Source organism: Taudactylus pleione, unplaced genomic scaffold (genome assembly GCF_031769625.1).
Source record: "Taudactylus pleione unplaced genomic scaffold, aTauple2 ptg000093l, whole genome shotgun sequence".
Classification (NCBI taxonomy): Eukaryota; Metazoa; Chordata; class Amphibia; order Anura; family Myobatrachidae; genus Taudactylus; species Taudactylus pleione.
This window is the reverse complement of record NW_028284495.1, coordinates 31,819,026-31,835,543: the sequence shown is the minus strand read 5'-3', so window position 1 is coordinate 31,835,543 and position 16,518 is coordinate 31,819,026. Positions and strand designations below refer to the sequence as shown.

The following is a 16,518-nucleotide window of genomic DNA, read 5'->3' as shown; positions in this document are numbered from 1 at the left end:
CCGCAGGGTCTCGTCGCAAGCCCGATGGTCGCGATGGTCTTGACCATCGCGACCATCTTTTTGGCCGCTCGCATATGCTGTGGGTGGTCACCCACAGCTATGCGAGCGGCCAGGAGGCCGCTCCATTTTTAGGTAGGAGGGCACTGATTCAGAGCGAGCGCTCTGGTCAGAGCGTCCGGCTCTGAATCAGGCCCTGAATTTGACTGACTTTAATGCTTGGTGTGAAAGTTGGAGAAGCACCCTGGACACAAAGGCACTGCATGCAGATGTACTTAGTTTACGTGTACAAGCTGTATCCTGGCACATGTTTGCATGTTTTGCATCTGTAGGCTTTGGCCAGTGATTTCACGCACTGAACCTGATTTCATGGGGTGCCTTATATACTGGCCTGTGCTATAATGGTGGTGGTGTCTCACTTGGTCTTCCTCTTCAGTGTTGCTCCATAGAGCCAGGGTTGATCAATGCTCGAGTAATGGATGCTTTGAAATTCAACCAATTATTGTGATTGAATCCAGAAATTGGATACAGCAGCCAAGCATTTACACAAGTCACATCAAGAAAGTGAAAGAGCACCCGAATGTACCAGCTCCTGTTTCTGCATCTCTGTGGGTACATCGCCATTTGCCACACACTGATTCATGAGATTCACTCCCCCATGTGCATGTTATACAGTTTAACTGCAAATGGTGGAGGGATGTGAATCACTTCTTTTCTTTCTTGCTCCACCTCTGGGCAGAACCTTGTGGCTGCATGCCTGCACAGGACAATGCAGCATAATTCACTGAACTGTCTAGCCATCTTGCAATAGTTATGTTTTCACCATTGGTAACAATAGATGTTGCACCTCTTCCTTTTTCCTTCAGCTGTTGTTCACTCTTCAACTTTGTTTGTGCTCCCATCAGCCTGTTAACTCTACATGTACTTGTTGTATAGATACCCTGGTTGTGTAACTAATTTCTGGAGGAGAGGAATGGTACAAAACAGGTTATCAAAAATACCTTGTGATTTTTTGTTTTGTATGCCATCACACAAGTGAAGAACCACACAAGCACACATACTTGATGGACTGATGGCCCTTGAAGGGAATGATTTGCTCATTAACAGACTGAAACTCTTCAGGATCAACTGCACCACTAAAGGATGCCTTCAGTTTGTCTAACACAGGCCAACTTGTGACAAGTTTGTCTTTGTTTCCTGACTATTGAGAATAATTGTCTACAAAGTGAAGGTACCAAGCAATATCTTCAAATCTGTTTTCAGACATTGCATTTGGAATCAGGTCAAGACTAAACCCTTCAATTGAAGACCAGCACATTCTGGACCAGGAATATCTGAGATAGGACATTACCAAATTTTTTATCAATCATGCTATCAGAAAATAGGTGCATGGGTTCTTTACCCTCAACATCTACCTTGTGCTGTCCTAAAAATGTGGCAAGACTACTTCAAATCATTGTCTTTGGTTTTCCACAATATACTGTGTTTTTGTTTCTTTTTTGTTACCTCAACTACCTCTTTATCATCGTCATTTGTTTCACTGTCACCTTCACTGCAGCTACTAAAGCTCCCTGCTCATTCTCCCTTTGGGTCTGGCTGCCATTTACCATCATCACTGTTAGTGTTTGTATCACTGGAATTTGATGGTATCTCTTCTACTACTCTGTACCTAACCCTGTTGCTAGATGCTCTTGATCTCTGGCGAAAATAAAAACAATACTTATAAAGCATCTGCCACTACGACCACAGCTGCTACTAATGATAATAATTTCAAATCATTTACATTTAAAAAAGTTAACATATAGATACATATAATGCTATTAGCTGTCGCGACTGGATATGTATGCCTATTATATGAAGAAAATAATTAGGTTAGGCCTCTATGCCAGGATAAGCCTTGCATGCAGTATGGATCTTTGTATTGCATGACATCCACTGAAGTGGACATATGATCTTACATCTACTGTGAAAAAATATATTCAGTGTTTGATCAAAACATCTACCATATTATGCCCTAAAGATTACTTTCCTTGAATTTATTTTTTTCACTTAACAAAAATTGAATAAACATACTCAATTGAAAAAAAAAAAAAAACTTGAACACAGCAGATATGGGTCTCCCTCATTATGAAAAAATAACCTTAAAAATAACTATTAACTAAAATACACTCACAAAATCATAATATATGAACAAACAATGCAATAAATAATTAATTAAATAAATACACCTATTTAGTTTCAGTGGTGAATCCACAAACAGCAAGGGCTCTATTTATTAACATTATTTTTACTAAAATAAAGTGAAAAAGGGTGTTTTCATACCCTTTTCACATTATTTTAGTATCACATATATTTATGACAGGGCAATTTGAGTAGAATTCGTAAAATTCTACTCCAACCCCTAAGTATCACTTGTTTTTAGTAAGCAGATCGCATTTCCCATAATTGTAATGGGAAATGTGATCCAACCAAAGTTACTAAAAATAAATTGTAAAAAAATACCGGGGGAAAGCCCTGTGATAATAACACCACCTGGAGGTGGCTTTATCCAGGGTCTCCCCCAGTTACCGGACTCCTACTCTGCTCTAAGAGCAGAGCCTGGAGCCGGTCCCAGTGATCAGCTGTGTAGTCAAAAAAAAAATTCACTTACCTGACTCCAGGAACCGGTGATCAGGGCTCCGGTGATGACTCCCCTCCGGTCAGCTGGTCTCCCATGCTGCACTGCGGCCCGGTGATCGGGTCCCAGTGCAGTATGGGATATCAGCTGACCGGAGGCATGGAAGACATCACCGGAGCACCGATGACTGCAGGTAAATGCTATTAAGGGAGGGGGGCCGTGGGGGGTCCGCGATAGCAGGGGGTGGGGCTTAGTGTTGGGGCGGGGCTTAGCGCCGGGGGGGTAGCAGCGGTGGCCGGTAGGCATATGCGCGGGGCACTGGTCACAGTATTTTTTTGCGAAAATATCGTGCCTAGAGTGCGGAGGGGATTCGCAGGGACAGATCTTTCTCGCAAGCTCTGCACCTGTAAGGGATTTGCAGTAAATCCCTGTGATATTGCCTGAATTCGTAATGCGAATTCAGTCGATAATATCACACTACAATCTGCATTACAAATTATTATTATTATTATTATTATCGTTTATTTATATGGCGCCACAAGTGTTCCGCAGCGCCTTACAAAGTACATAAACAAATAGATTGATTTACAGTGACTTACAGTACAGTACAATACATTACAGGACATGGATAATATACATTGCTACATTCACGACCATAACACCCAGATAAGCAACAATGCAAAGCAACCAAGTGTTAGGTGCCCTGGTAGAGAGTAAGAAGTAGATGAAGGTATAGTAAGGAGAAGCACAATAGGGTAGAGGGCCCTGCTCATAGGAGCTTACATTCAAATGCGGATTGTAGTAAATAGAGCCCCAAATGAGAAGCAGTTAGCTAGTTCATCATCATCAGTGTGTATTTGCCCCAGCTCTCAGGCACTCACAAATGACACGTTTGTTGCAGGTGTGTACTTGTTACATGTTTGTAGTCATGCCTACACACCATTACTGTACTCTTCCCGCTTCATGCCAATCTGCATACCAGCAGTTTTCTGGGCATGCCCAGAGACTATTTGCATATTTGACACTACGGAAACTGGTATAGCTCCAGCTCAGCATCTGCCCCTTTAATAATTGGTTCCACCATGATCTCTTCCGTTCCTCTGCACCAGGTTGCCACTTTAATTGATTCTTTAATGCAGCACCCCTCATAGCTTGGCAAACTTGCTCTTCCGACATGCACTGTGTGACTTGGCTGGGACAGCCAAGGGGCAGTGTGAGTAATGTCACAGTATTTCAAATTACTGCAATCCATAGCTGTTTGACATGTATCACTGCTATTTGCGGCAATAAGAAATTATTTACTGCCCAATGTATTAAAATCACATCCAAGCACAGGGGCTCTGACAGGAGCCCATCCCTGCGATGTGTAAAGTAAAATGTTTGCACTGCTTTAAGGAGTGTTTTTTATAGACAGATCACTAGCAGACACAGGTTTAAAAAAAAAAAAAAAAGTATTTATATTTTTAAGTGGGATTCTTTATACTGAGGCTTCATAGGATTTCATGTTGTAGCTCTAGTTCACATATTTCTGAGGCCACAGCTCTCTGTTTTGCTTCCCTCTAGTGGCCATTTCTCTGCAGTTACTGTCACGTAGAGCAGTGGTTCTCAAACTCGGTCCTCAGGACCCCACACAGTTCACATTTTTCAGGTCACCCAGCAGGTGCACAGGTGTATTCATTACTCACTGACACATGTTGAAAAGATCCACAAGTATAGCTAATTATTTCACTTTTGATTCTGTGAGGAGACCTGGAAGACATGCACTGTTTGGGGTCCTGAGGACCGAGTTTGAGAACCTGTGACATAGAGTATCAAACAGATGCATCTCAGTCTGAGTGCTTCCAAAACCCCATCAACCTGTTTGCATATATACAGTAGCAGTGTTAGATAGCTTTATTTTTTACCAGGTTTAAATCAAAATAGATTTGTGAGGGAATTCTTAACAAGGATCAACACAACATATTAGTGATTATGTAAAAAAAAAACTTTCAAATGTTTGCTTGCAGAGAGATAAAGTGGAGAGAGATAAAGGCAGGGACGTGTGGTGAGGTAAATGGCTGGGGAGGCACTGGCTAGTATCAGAGTGATGTGCTGGGTACACATCGTGCAGTGTGTACCCAGCTTTACACAGAAGGTGCCAGTCCCTGCATAGCAACAGGTGCCAGCAACTGCTATCTGCAGGGAAGCCCCCTATCCTGTTACACAGTGATTTACAAACCCCCAGACAGTGTCCTGTTGTCCGCAGCAGACCCTCCTCACCTTTTTCTCCTTTGTGTGTTTCCTCTATCTGCTTATTATAATTTCCTTCACTCCACCGTGCTGCTGCTGCTACGCTCTGCCTCCGATGCCTGAGTATGTCTTGGACTGGTCAACTGATCATTACAAGGGTTCATCAGAGCAGAAGGCACGCCACTTCAGTGAGGCATGCCTCCATTAGCTCTTTTTTTGTTTTATTGGCTGCTTTGTGGCCCAGCCCCCAGCTCCAGGCAGTGTCTGAGCTATCAGAGGTGAGGCTCAGCTCTTACTGCCTCATCTCTCAGTGTATTTTCAGGGCGTACTGCAATTATGAGTTTTGGCTATAAAAAAGAATACAAAGAAGCCATATATAAGTTATAAATAACTACTTTGTATTATTCTAAACATATTATTTAGGGGTAAATTTACTAAAGTGAGAGTTTTTAAAAGTGGTGATGTTGCTCATAGCAACCAATCAGATTCTAGCTATTATCTTCTAGAAGGTGATAGTTAAATGTTAAGTAGATTGGTTGCTATGGGCAACATCTCCACTTCTAAAAAATCACTTTAGTAAAAATACCCCTTATAGTCAAAACTGTGTAGTATGACAGGGTAGGCTGTGACTCCCCTGCCTACCCTGAGTGCACGTACCTCAATAAAGGGCCCTATTTATCATAAAACAATATGCCCAGTGATAATTAGGTATTGAACAGCAAGTCCAATAAACTGTTATGAAATACCTCTGTATGTGTATAAGATTCCTAGAGCCTCCTACTGAGATCTTCTGCCTATAACAGCCACCCGTTGTTCCCATAGAGTTGAATACACTGACCGGTACTTAGGCGTTCGCCAGGACTTAAGCTCAGGCACTAGGGGTTTATACAGTACATTACAAGTGTGATCACAGGATATTGGCTGGAATAGATACAGATATTTTACAAGGTCAGGGTAATTGCAGAATCAGAGCTAGCATCCACAGGGTTAATTGTAGGACAGTTAGTCTGGATAGCAAACAATAGCCACAATAATCTGCACAGCAAGACTTGTAGCAGCAGCAGCACAGATTTCCAACACAGCATATATATATGGTTCATGGTTCTAAAGCCTCCCCTCCATCCGTCAACAATCTAACCTCTGATATACCTGTTCAATTGCGCAAGTTACAGGGTAAATCACATTTTGAGCCTGTTTCTAGTAACACAGCTAATAAAACGTTTTTACGTATGGCTGACCAGGATGTTCATGCTGATATATCTGAGGGTGACATGATTTCTGATTCCCACAGCAATTTGTCTGCAGGCGAATGGAGAGTGTTAAAAGATCTTGCATCTTATTCAAACAATTATTCATCCTGCTGACAAGGCAGGTGCAGTGGTTGTGCAGGATTTATCCCAATACAAATTGAAAATTGAAAGGTTATGGTGCATACACACGGTCAGATTTTTCCTTCAGATCTGAACGATAACGATTTAAAAATCGTTCAGTCATTCATATCTGAAGGAAAATCTGACATGCCTGAACGATGGACGATGAACGATGCGCGTTCCCGTTTGGCAGATAACGATATCTGACATCTGATGTGTTTGCAGTCAGACTTGGACGATTCCATTCATTTTAATGCAGTCAAAAATCGTTCAATCGTTCAAATCGTTCAATCGTTCATCTGACAAATCTGACCGTGTGTATGCTCCATAACTTTCTGACTTGGCTGTTTATAGATTGTTGGATGTTGATCCTACCGTGACGTTTAAACAAGCGCTGTGTGATAGGCTTCTTGTGGCTGTGAATGAGGGTACCATCTCTCAAGAATTAAGTAGGGCTTGGTTCCAAAACACCCGATTACTCCGCTACTGTACACTCTGCCCAAGATACACATGAGCCTGAATAAGCTCCCGGGCAGGCCCATCATTTCTGCCCAGGGTTCATTATTCCAGGCTGTATCAGTGTATCTTGTTGCCATACTTCAACCATGTGTGAAGGAACACCCAAGATTCTTGTTGGATACAAAAACATTTTTGAATAAGATAAATAATTTGGGTTCTGTCCCGTGTAATGGCATATTATGCAGCATTGACATCAACTGTTATTCCGAACAATGATGGTCTTAGAGCAGTACGTAAATTGATTTTGGAGAGCAGGGTCTATACTGGCCCTGATATTTGCTTTGTCCATGACCTCTTAAAAATTATCTAAACGCACAACTTTTTTTATTATGATGGGAGACTATACCTGCAGCTTGTTGGTTGTGCAAAGGGGTCAAAGCGTTTTATGTTTATGGCCGAGGAAGACATTTTTTTCAGTGACGTCTATGTGTCTGACAGGATTCTTTTCTATGTCCTAACCCACGCTCTATCTACCCCTTCTGTGGCATGCCTGTCTGTCTGCCCCTCCCCTTTAGAATGTAAGCTCTTGTGAGCAGGGACCTCTTCCCTCATGTGCTTCTCTTTACATTTTCTTCTACTCCTTACTCCCCATAAGGGCACCTAACACTTGACTGCTAACTCCCAGCTGCTTATTGTGAGTGTTTTAATCGCTATTGCAGCTATGTATATAAATAGTGTCCTTGTCCTGCACTGTAATGTACTGTAAGTTACTTGTTTCTTGTTCACTTATTATTTTATGTACTATATAAGATGCTGCGGAACACTTGTGGTGCCAAATAAATAAAGGATAATAATAATAATAATAATAATAATGTCAGATACATAGACAACATTTTCTTAATTTGGACTGGTACTAGGGACGAATTGTTCGATTTTATAGAGAAACACAATTTATCAGCTAGTCCGAACAAATTTACCTTCCATGCGGATTCCGAATGTGTGAACTATTTGGATGTACAAATTCAATTATGTGAGGGTAAAATTTCTACATCATTGTATTTCAAATCGACTGATGGGAACAAACTACTTCACTGCAATAGTTTTCACCCTAAAATGCTCAAATTTGTCTTGCTCTATTCGCAATTTATTAGGGCACACAGAATTTGTAGCAATGAGTCAACTGCTGGGACCCTGATGGAGGCCATGAAATTGAAATTTCTAGCCAGAGCCTATAGTTTGACCTTATTGGAATCAGAGGAGAGCATGGGCGATTCCCCGTGATAAACATTTATCCTCTGAGAATACAACTTTTGTTCCTAAAGATTTGAGGATGCCCTGGGTAGAACCTGTTTGCATATACAAAGTAATGTGATAAGTAGGGCCACTAAGAGGCATTGGCAGATCATTAATTCTGACTATGAATTGGGATTACCACAGACTAGAATTATGCCTTGTTATACGAGGGGACTGGCTAGTGAAGACTGACGTTACAGGTCTGGACACGAATGTTAGCAGCCATTTTTTACGACCAAAAAATGGTTGTTATAAATGTCTGAATTGTTTTGACTTGTTGGTATTTGACCGCAAGCAATAGTTTCTGTCACCCACATAGTGGTAAGAGATACATTATTAGACACAGGGTAACACGTACCACTAAGTTTATTGTTTATCTTATAACCTGTGGTCTCGCTTATGTGGGTAAAACAGACAGGGAGCGAATGGCTTTACACCGGTCGGCCATTCGTGCTGCCATGTCTGCGGGTGGCAGTGATCAGCTGGGGGCACACCATTTTGCTCACTTGGGACATAATGTAGCTGCTATGAAATATATAATCATTGATCACATCCCCAAATTGATGTGAGGTGGGGATAGATCTTTAAAATGATTGTGTTGTGAGACACGCTGGATCTATAGGCATGGTACTATGGGCCTGATTCAGACTTGGGAATAGAGAGAGATATCTCTCTCAACTGATCATCTTGGTGAAACCATGCTGCAGGTGGGGCAGATTTAAAATGTGCAGAGAAATTTAGATTTGGGAGGAGTGTTTTCAAACTGACATGTAAATTGTAGAGTAATAATATAGCTGTGCAGTATTTGTGGGCTACATGCAAAACCAGCCAGTATTTACCCCACATGTAAAAAAAAATATGTATTTACAACCCTTGCATTGCAATATGGTTTGTTCAGGTTCGCAGTTGAGAGAAATATCTCACTCTATTCCCAACTCTGAATCAGGCCCTATGGCCCCTAGGGGACTTAACGAGAGCCTAGGATTGCATTGCTCCCTTTGAGTGCCTTGAACTGTGTATACATGGAATGGATGTGCATCGACACATCTTTTGATAATTTTGTATGTAATAATGTTTTGATTCATTACTATTGTCCTATTGTATTAATTATAGCTCATTAGTTATGTGGTCTACGGGCCTGATTCAAAACCGCTCGTTGCTGGCTATCGCTCGCTCTGAATCAGGGTGGTTTTTTTCTTGTTTTGTTTTCAGGCCACTCGCTAAACTGTGGGTGACCACCCACAGATTTTGCGAGCGGCCTGGAGCCCGTCATGATTATCGCGACCATCGGGCTTGCGAGGAGACCCTGTGGTAGGGTCTCAGTTCTTGCAAGCCCAAGTGGACTCCCTGCTCTAATAGAGCAGGAAGTCCACTACTGACATCACTAGTGATGTCAGTAGGGCCACCCACAAACGCCAGGTGTTCCTAAGGGAAGCCTCCCCGTCTACAAAACGGGGCGAGCTGTCAATCAACATCGACCGCCGCCCTGTCTTGTAGCAAGACCCGTAGCGATGGAGCAGCCGTCGCTGGACGGGTCTCGCGAATGCGCACGCCGGAGGTGGCGCATGCGCAGTGGGGGACCATCGACCCGCTTGCGAGCGGGTCTGAATCAGGCCCTAAGTGTGCTTAAGAGGCTGATATGATGTCACATTAAAGCTACTCCACAGTGGGTGCTTGATTCACTTTTATTCATTTTTGAGGGATATATATATATATATATATATATATACACACTTGTATCGAAAGCGGCACTCCACAAAGTGATCAAAGAAACTGCAAAAATCTTGTCTGGTGCCCTCCAAGACGTACACGGAAATCATGTAGCCACGTATACAGCTTCAACACCTGCAGCACTCAAGAAAAATGAAACATAGAACAGTGTATGAACCAACATTTCAATGCTCTATTTTTAGCATTTTCGTCAGGGTGCAGGTGAAGAAAAACATAAGTAACGTACATAAATACTTACAGAGCCATCCATGCCTCCGCCTGCTGCCGTCCAGGGTGCTAATGATTGATGTCACTGAGAGGCGCCGTGCAGGGACACGGAGAGCACATCACATGTGAAAAATCAACCTATAGGAGGAAACAGCAATGTTACCATGGTGATACAAATAAACAAAACGTGAGCATGTGTCAAAAATGACTGATGGAACAAACTGATTACATTAAGAGTAAAACATTACAATATCCTCTGGTATAATGGAGTAACCCAAAGAAAATTTACATTGAAAAAATCTCAGCAGAGTGAAACACAGTAATAAGAGCCTAAGCGTGTATAGTATATACAACAAAATGTATCATTAAAAAACAGTATAGCCCCAGATTTTCATTTAGTCCCCTAGGAGCCAAAGTATCCAAGCAAAATATCCAACGGGATTCTGCTTTTAGTAACATTAAAGAGTGATCACCACCGCACAACGAAATAGGGATATGTTCTATAATGCGGTATCTCAGGGTCACCAAACTGTGTTTAGCTTCACAGAAGTGACGGGCGACCAGTTGATCGCTGGATCCAGAGGATAAAGCCAATTTGATGGAAGAACGATGGGCAGCCATTCGCTCTTTAAAAGCCTGTTCAGTCTTTCCAACATAGTGACGTCCACATGGGCAACTGATAAGATATACTACAAATGCTGTAGTGCATGTGACACGCTGACGGATCCTAAATCTTTTGCCAGAAAATGGATGAAAAAAAGAATCACCTGTAACCACACACTTATAACAACGCCCTGGATGCTTTACTGTTGGCATGACACAGGACTGATGGTAGCACTTACCTTTCCTTATCCAGACAAGCATTTTTCCAGATGCCCCAAACAATCTGAAAGGGGATTAATCAGAGAAAATAACTATACCCCAGTCCTCAACAGTCCAATCCCTGTACCTTTTGCAGAATATCAGTCTGTCCCTAATTTTTTTTTCCTGGAGAGAAGTGGCTTCTTTGCTTCTCTTCTTGACACCAGGCCATCCTCCAATAGTCTTCATCCTGTGTAGGTTTGGTAATACTTGCAGTTGATAGAAACAATAAAGTTCTACAAGAACCAGTAAACTGGGAACAGCCATTGCTGGGCATATGCAGGGCAGGAGACCAGAACAACGATACACATGGGACAGACCAGGCAGCATTACAAGGTATAAGCTATCTCTGGCAGGGAATGCTGGGAGTGAATTCAATATAACAGGAAGAGGAACCAATGCAACCATCCTCCTAATTGCAATACAGCTGAACTGCATACACACTGAGAGCTAGATTGCAGACTGGCTGCAGCTGAATACTTCCACAATACTGACAGCTTCCCTGCTGCCTAGCAACAGCCAGGACTAGAAACTGCTAAGGCTGTCAGAAATTCTGGTAGCGGATTGTAACAGTACCCCACCCCCCTTGAGGAAGAACCAAGGGTCCCCTACCACCTGGCTTACTAGGGATCTGCTGAAAAAATACTGTTTTGAGCCTGGGGGAATGAACAAACCTCTCTGGAACCCACAACTTCTCCTACAGACCATATCCCTTCCAGTGTACCATGAACTGAAGCAACCTCTCACCCACCTGGAGTCTAGAACCTTAACCACTTCCTATTCTTGATGACCCTGTATCAAGACTGGAGCTGGCTTTCTAGGAGCACAGGCCTGTAACTGATTGGAGAGCATGACTGGCTTGAGCAGAGAACAGTGGAAAATGCTGTTAATCTTATGGGAAGTTGGTAATTTCAAGCAGAATGCCACTGTGTTGATTTGCTTTATAATTCTTAAAGGACCAATGTACCTGCCGCCTAAATTCTGCGATGGCTGACAGAGTTTATTGTGGCCCACCTTCAAGTCACATGGTCTCCATTGCTGGTCAGCATAAACACAGGCATGATTAGATGCCCATAGGGGAGCCTGATGAACTCCCTTCCAGATGGCCCGAAGTCTAATGATGGGAGCCAAGGATCTGGAAGCCTATTGCAGTGGCTCAAAGGAATCAGCCCTCGGATAGATTCCAGTAACACAGAAGAATGGAGAGACTGATGTAGCAGAGTGGCAGGCATTGTTGTACTCAAACTCGGCCAAAGGCAAATACTCCGTCCAGTTGTTGTGATACTTGGAGACATAACATCAGCAGTATTGCTCCAGTGATTGATTTACCTGCTTGGTCTGCCCGTGATACCCAGAAGATAGACTCACAGTGACCTTGAGAGCTGCACAAAAAGATCTCCAAAATGCCACCACAAAAATTGTGATCCACAGTCTGACACAATGTCTTGTTAGAGGCCATGCAGTTGGAATATATGCTGCAAAAATAACTTAGAAATTGTCTTTGCAAGGGCAATCCTGTCAGTGGAATGAAGTGGGCCTGAAATGATCCACGACCACCCAGATGGTATTACACTTGCCTGACCTAGGAAGGTCCTCAATAAAGTCCATGGTAATGTGAGACCATAGTTTCTGAGGTAATGGCAGAGGGAGAAGATGTCCAGTAGGTGCTCTGAGGAGAACCTTGTTCCTGGCACAGATGTCACAACTCTGATGTCCCATGAGTCATTAATGGCCACCACAATGAACGAGACAAGAGTTTCAAGGTTTTGGCCACCCCAGGATGTCCTGAGGCACTGTTGGTATGGAACTGTGAGAAAACTGTTGCCTGAAGATTCTGTGGAATAAACAGATGCCCAGCTGGAGTCTCGGGCGGTGCCTGGTCCTAAAAAGCATGGATCTGGGCTGCGAGGTCTTGGGCCAAACCAGCACGGATAATAATGGAAGGAATAACAGATTCCACTGGTGTGACTGCAGTTTGAACTGACTGAAAGCTGCATGACAGAACATCTGACTTGACATTCTTTGATTTGTAGGAAATAATATAATTGAATCTGGCAAAAAAATAGCACCCACCACGCCTGCCTGGGACTTTTAGCTGACTCAATGTAGGTGAGATTTTTGTAGTCCGTGTAGACAGTGATGAGATGTTTAGCACCCCCCAACCAATGTCGCCAGTCTTCAAAGGCCCATTTAACAGCTAAAAGCTCCTGATTGCTCACATCATAATTAGCCTCTGCTGGGGAGAACTTTCTGGATTAAAGGCACATGGATGAAGTCTAGAGTCCCTTGGGTCCTTTTGAGATAGGACAGTGCCCACTCCAATCTCAGAAGCATTTACCTTCACCAAAAATGGCAATGCTGGGTCTGGGTGCCGAAAGACGGATGCTGATGTGAAAGCTGCCTTGATGTTGTGGAAGGCCTGGATAGCTGCTGGAGACCAATGGACAGTATTGCACCTTTCTTTGTGAACTGCACAATGGGATCTACAATGGCAGCATATGACCAGATAAATCTGCAGTAATAGTTGGAAAACCCAATGGCCTTCAGATTGGTGGGTTGGGTCCACTCCATCACCCCCTTGAGTTTACCTAGGTCCATAGCAAACCCACTGGGATTAATGACATACCCAGAAATGATACTTCAATCTTTTCAAATTCACACTTCTCAAGTTTGGCATAGAGGTGGTTCTCCTGTAATTTTTGCAGTATGTGTCTCAAGAGAAGGTGAATAGATCATGTTGTCATCTAGGTAGACAACCACGAAATGACCCAGGAACTCTGAGAGGATGTCATTGATATAGTCTTGGAGGACTGAAGGATCATTGGCCAGACCGAATGGCATTACAAGGTACACTAGTGTCCCGAGTGCGTTTCTTACATTCATCTCCATCATTGATCCGGATGAGATTATAAGCACCGTGCAGATCAATCTTGGAGAAGATGGTGGCATCCCGGAACTGATCAAACAGGACCAAAATAAGTGGCAAAGGGTAAGAATTCTTAGTGTTGACCCTGTTAAGCCCTTGATAATCAATGCAGGGTCGCAAAGTTTTGTCCTTCTTGCCTACAAAGAAGAATCCCACACCCACCGGGGATTTGGAAGTCCTCCTTGGCCTCAGACTCCGGAATGGAGAGGGCATATAACCTGCCTTTGGGAAGCAGCCGGTAACTAGCTCAATGACGCAGTCATATGGATGATGTGGAGGGAGAGTATCCACTTTCTGCTGGGAGAAGACATCTAAATAGTCCTGATAAGATGGTGGTAATGGATTACAATCCAATTGTAGCAAGGGTAAGGCAACCCTTGGAGCAGTTTTGACCCCACCGCAGAACATCGCCAGTCTCCCAATCGATGACAGGATTGTGAATCTTTCACCAAGGTAGTCAAAGTATGATAGGAGCCAGAGGACAGTGGATAAGGTAGAAAGACAGGTGCTCATTATGCAAGCCCCCGATGGATAGCAGAACAAGAAGTGTCTGCAAGGTCCAAGAAATTTCCTGCAGCTTTTCTGTCTGGGAAGGCCGAGGCATTGAACTGCTTACCTCTGATTAATATGCGCACTGAAATGAGGAAGGAATTTACCGCTGACAAAACTGACAGGCCTAAGTGGATCTCTCCCACTTCACGTAATTTCTTGACTTATGAGGACAGGAACGTTCTTGGTGCCCCTTGCCATCGCAGTAGAGACACAGACCCAGGGTCCGTCTACGTGTCTTCTCCTCAGCTGGCAAACAGAAAAGGGCAACGTGATGGCAAAAGTATGGGAAAGTGGGGTTGGACCCTCCTTCTCCATTCTTCGTTCTCAGATGCGTTGATCTACCCGTATGGCCAACTGTATCAAGGCATCCAGGAGCTCGGCAATGGATACTGCACCAGATGATCCTTTATCTGTTCCATTAGGCTTTAACGGAACTGACTTCGTAATGCTGGGTCATTCCAACCGCAATTGTTGGCCCAGCACCGGAATTCTGAGCAGTATACTTCGGCGGTACTCCATCCTTGCCGGAGAGAATATAACTGAGCCTGCGCTGTAGTAGCTCAATCCGGATCATCATAGAGGACCCCCAAGTCAGCAAAGAAAGCATCCACTGACTGATGGGCTGGATGTTCTGCAGATAGACCAAATGCCCAGGTCTGCGGGTCACCTTGGAGCAATGAGATAACAATCCCTACTCTTATGTAGCTTGCACGAAAATTAAAGAAACTGACTCCGATCTCCAGAGAATCGATCTGGGAGTTTCATCTTTGGTTCTTTACTAGCTAATGCTGCCAATGGAGCAGTGCGGGGACTCTGATCATGAGAGGCCACTTGGAGGGACAAGTCCTGAAATTTCTGATTCAGCATCTGAAGCTGATCAGCTAGGACTTGGGCTGGAGTCATCTTCCAGCTGAATATTTTTTTTTTAGGCCGGTGATAATGTTTTAAAAAAACCCTGTATATATGTATAAGATCCCTAGAGCCTCCTACTGAGATCTTCTGCCTATAACAACCACCATTGTTTCCATAGAGTTGAATACACTCAACGGTACTTAGGCGGCTGCCAGGACTTAAGCTCAGGCCGTAGGGGCTTATCCAATACAAGGGTGATTACAGGATATTGGCTGGAGTAGATAGATACTTTGCAAGGACAGGGTAATTGCAGAATCAAAACCAGCATCCACAGGGTTAATTGCAGTGAGTTAGTCTGGATAGCAAACAGGTGATTTAGCAGACAGCAACAATAATCCACACAGCAAGACTTGCAGGTGTAGCAGCAACACAGCATATATATATATATATATATATATATATATATATATATATATATGACCAGAAGAAGGCAGCACTCAAAACGGACTTAGAAAAAATTCAATAAGGCACGCAGCTGATATCGACGTTTTGGATTTTACTCCTTCATCAAGATTTACATAACCAAGAATACAGGTAAATACACTCACCTAAATAGTCCCCAAACGTAAGAAGTGATCCATGAAACAGACGCCACTGCGGCTGCTCAGGGACCCCTGTCACTTCTGGTGTAACATCACATCCGGGTATGTATCATCAATGTCCTCACATTTGTGTGTAACCCAGGAAGCGCGTGTCTGGACTGTGGGGCTGCCGACTGGGGCGGTTTTCATGGAAACTACATCACAATAAACAAAGAGTATAAAAGTGAGAGATAAAGTGCAAAAAGACATTTCATCTCAGGTTGGAAATCTACACATAAAGAATAAACTGAAGCATTCAATGAATTAATAAAGTGAACAAATATATAGACAAAAGTACTCAATAGATAAAACCTAAAATAAATCAATAACACATGACCTAAGGATGCTTAACACTCAGAAGGGAATAGTAATGATAATAATTATAAGAAGAAACATAGCTATATCAAAAATAAAATGAAAAACCGATAGAAAAAATATTGAATTTAAAAAAAACATTGTAGGACAATTGATCATTAAGGCCTCTCGGTTTCTTCTTCTCGAGTAGCAGGAAATAGTTTTGGTATGCTTGAGACACTTAAGATCCTTGTCTTGTTCAATAATGGGCCAAAGAGATTTGGATAGTTTCTTGATGGACTTAACCGCAGTTGAAAACTTGTGGATCCAATGTATACGATCTTCTGTGTTGGGTAATGGCTTATAGGTCTTTTTCAATGTATCTAAAGTGGGTATCTCTTGTACCTTCTGTTTAGCTTTCTCTAAAACATGAGGGGAATAACCTCTATCTTGAAACTTGTCAAACATCGTTTGCATGTTGATATCCAA

The 16,518-nt window shown here is 42.9% G+C and overlaps 1 pseudogene; it reads right to left on the bottom strand.

The window, feature by feature from the left end:
• Window positions 1-209: 209 nt before the first annotated feature.
• LOC148526931 (uncharacterized) lies at window positions 210-16,497 on the bottom strand (annotated as a pseudogene).
• Between the last annotated feature and the right edge of the window lie 21 nt (window positions 16,498-16,518).